General features: G+C 34.2%; 1 non-coding gene across 1 annotated transcript; it reads right to left on the minus strand.

Annotated features, from left to right (window-relative positions):
- Nucleotides 1-1,943: 1,943 nt before the first annotated feature.
- LOC128286253 (small nucleolar RNA R71) lies at nucleotides 1,944-2,050 on the minus strand. Its single transcript, XR_008276796.1, has one exon. It is a non-coding gene; the product is annotated as a small nucleolar RNA R71 (small nucleolar RNA).
- Between the last annotated feature and the right edge of the window lie 1,882 nt (nucleotides 2,051-3,932).

The following is a 3,932-nucleotide window of genomic DNA, read 5'->3' on the forward strand; positions in this document are numbered from 1 at the left end:
TTAAAATCTCCCAAATTCCATATCTGGAAATTTATTTTTTAATGGACAAGATTAATTAAGAAATTGAAGAGAGAAGAGACCTTACCCAAGCTAGTCGAGAAAAAACGACAATGACACTTTCTTGGCAATGTTCGGGATCGATCTTGGAGTTTAAGATTTCAGATTTGGGGCTGATTTTAATGAGAAAAAGTGACAGAAATATGGTGGAGAATATGTTAACAAATCTTGTGGCAAAAAGAAAAAGAAGAAAGAGATGGTAAAACTAGGTGTAGGCGACGACAACAATGGGAGAAAGAAAGGAAATTGAAGAGAAAAGAGGAGAGGAAGAGGGTGAATAGCTTGGGTAGGTAAATTTTGAATTAAAGGCTGAAAAATAGAATAAAAAGTTATATTTATTCCTAGGGTTCAAGTGTATGGATGGCACACACATTAAAAAAACCAGGGATTTTGTAAAATTTAATTATTTCGCAAGGGAAGGGATTCAAACTTGGGACCCCATTTAATTTCCATGCTTTCTCATATTTCTTTTAACCATTAGGCTTTTTCCTCATTCTTGAAATAATTTTTCAATATTTATTTTAAAAATAAGGCATGTCGCATACTAGGATTTAAGTGAAATTTGCAAAATAATAAAAATAGTGAAAGAGAAGGGATTAGAACTTGAGTTTTAAGGAGCATTTCACTAACACTTAACCAACAAACCAATACCTCATTAATTTCCTAAAAATGTATAGATAAATTTCAAAAAAATTAAGGCATGAAAACTCTCTCTCGATTCACAAACCTGATTCTACTAACCCCTGATTTTTGGGATGTTACAAGATTATTTTAATTTCATAAGTATATATGTGCATTAACACATTTGCCTATTAAAGCTTGTTTATTTGGTTGACTTGATATAGAGATTTAACCAAGAGATGAATGGATTTTTTTAGGTAAGTATGTTCATAAGTTAGTAAATTACCGAGTTGCCATGAATTTATTCTTAACAACATAAACATAAGTTTAATAATTCTAAGTTAAGAAATGCAATTAATCTAACACAATTATGTCACCTTGATTAAAATCAACTTTTGAAATCGCGCATTAGAACTTTATTTTATTTTGTTTATTTTACTTTGTTTTCTAGTTTTTAATCATTTCTCAAATCAAAATATTTTTCTTCACCAAAGTGTTTTAAATTGCATTCATAAATAATTCTTTTCATAGTTCTTGTGGGTACGATAACTCGACATTTACTTGTCACTTTATTACTTGTTGCGATTGTTTACACTTGTACATTTCAGTTGTTCTAAGTTTTTGGAGCCGTTGCCGGGACTGTTTTAAAAGACATCATTTGTGAAATTGTTAAATTTTAATTCCATTTTTTTGTGTTTGTTTCAGGTGTTTATGAGTATTTATCAAATCATTGACTTACTCCCCGTAAACCCTGAAATTGAAAGGACTTTCTAACAAAGGAGAAGACAAGAGAACCAAATAAGGACCAAAGATATGAATTTTGAAAATCCAAACCAAAATCCAAGAGGAACATTCTCTTATAATACTCACAATCTGATCATTATTGCCGATGACAGAAACTGTGCCATTCAATAATATGTCATTCCTCTATTCAACAAGCTCAATCCAAGTAGTAGGAGACCCAAAATTGAGGCACAACAATTCGAGCTGAAGCCGGTCATGTTCCAAATGTTGCAAAAATGGGTCAATTTAGTGAGATTCCTACTGAAGATCCACATCTTCATCTTTAGCTATTCATGGAAGTGAGTGAATCATTTAAACTAGTCGGGGTGACCGAGGATGCCTTGAGACTGAGATTATGTCCATACTTCTTAAGAGATAGAGGACGAACGTGGTTGAACTCACTACCGTCCGGTTCCATAACTACATGGCAAGAGTTGGTTGAACGTTTCTTAATGAAATATATCCCTCCATCTTTAACCACTAAGGTACGAAATGAAATTATTTCATTTTAGCAACTTGATGAAGAATCTTTATGTGAGGCATGGGAGCGATTCAAGGAGTTATTACGAAAGTGCCCTCGTCACAGCATTCCTTGTTGTGTTCAAATAAATACTTTCTATATTGATCTCAATATGCATACTAGAATGATGATGGATGCTTCAGTAAATGGAGCCTTTCTTTCTAAGTCTGATAACGATGCTTAAGGGATTATTGAAAGAATTTCCAGCAATAACTATTAGTGGCCAACCAACCAAGTAGCCTCAGAAAGACGAGCAGCAGGAGTACATAAAGTGAACACACTTGCTTCTTTGGTAGCCCAGGTATCCTCTATATCTTCTATGCTTAAGAACATAACTGCTAATGGTTTCAATAGTAATCTAACAGGTCAGCAATTGAACCAGTTTGAGGATATTTTTTGTGAATACTGTAGAGATGGCCATTTTTGTAAAAATTTTCCATTGAATCAAGAGTCAAAATATTACATGGGAAATAAAAATTGGAATGTTCCACATTATTACAACTTTTCATGGCAGAATCATCCAATTTCTCCATGCAGTAATCAATAGGTGGACCATAGCGACTCTTCTATGTCATTTCAACCAAATTATTTGGCAGAATATTCTCAACAAGTGCAACAACCCACACCAACTAAATCTTCAAGTAATCTTGAGAATTTGCTGAAGGCGTACATAGTGAATAATGATGAACTAATCCAAAGCCAAGCAGCAACATTGAAGAATTTAGAAAACCAAGTGAGACAACAAGCCAATGAGTTCAAAAGTAGACCCCAAGGTATGTGGCCAAGTGATACTGAAAATCTAATAAGCATGGGCAAAGAGCATTGCAAAACCGTCACTTTACAAAGTGGGAAGACATGGGAACCCAAAGCTGTCGAGGTTGAAGATAAGCCTATTGTAGGTCACGACAAAGGGGAAGTTCAACTGAGTGTTGAAACTTCTGTTCCACAAAAGTCAGATACGTTGATCCTTGATGAGGTAAAATCTAAACCAATTAGTTCTGATTACCAAACACCCTTGTCGGATACAAAAAAATTTCCACAGAAGAGTTGTCCGGTTAAAGCTAAGATTCCACCACTGCCATATCTTCAACAATTCTAGAAGCAGCAAAATGATACTCAGTTGAAAGAAATCTTTGATGACGAGGTGACTTTTAATGAATTCAATGCTGCTAAATCCCAAGATATAGTTGAATACTGCTCTGCTATTTCGAAGATGGAATCGTTGGATTCTAAAGAATTAGAGCTCAATTCTTTAGATGATCCGTTAGAACATATTCTACTGGAGGATTCACCAAGTGATGATGAAGACAAGGAATGTTTGGCTTGATTAGAAACTAATTCAAAGGAATTCACTCAAAAAGTTCCACTCGAGTCATTAGAGTTATAACCTCAAGAGTATACGCAACCAAAGTCGGTGATTAAAGAGCCAGCTAAATTGGAACTGAAGATTTTGTATCCTCATTTGAAATATAACTATTTGGGTCTTTCTTCAAATTTTCCTGTCATTATTTCAGTTGAGTTCACCAAAGATCAAGAAGAAGAGGCACTTGTGATTTTCGAAAGGCATAAGAAGGGTACTGGATGGATTATTTCACATATTCGAGTCACGGGTTGGAAGATTTATAAGAATTACAGGAAGTTAAACAAGGCCACCAGGAAAGGTCATTACGAGTTTTCTTTCCTTAATAAGATGTTGGATAGATTTGATGGGAAAGAATATGATTACTTCCTAAATGATTATGGTTGGTATGACAAACGGTCATTTGACACCACCATGGTTAATTACAGTCCTAAATAAAATAGAGGGAGCTCTCTTCACTTTTTCTATCGTTATTTTATATTTTTAGTTCTTTTTCTCATTTGAATAAAATGGTAGCCTTAGATAAGATTTTCTTTGGTTTATTACATTAATCAAAACTCTGTCCAGGAGATTAGGACTTAAGTGGGACCA

This window comes from Gossypium arboreum, chromosome 12, assembly GCF_025698485.1.
Source record: "Gossypium arboreum isolate Shixiya-1 chromosome 12, ASM2569848v2, whole genome shotgun sequence".
Lineage (NCBI taxonomy): Eukaryota > Viridiplantae > Streptophyta > Magnoliopsida > Malvales > Malvaceae > Gossypium > Gossypium arboreum.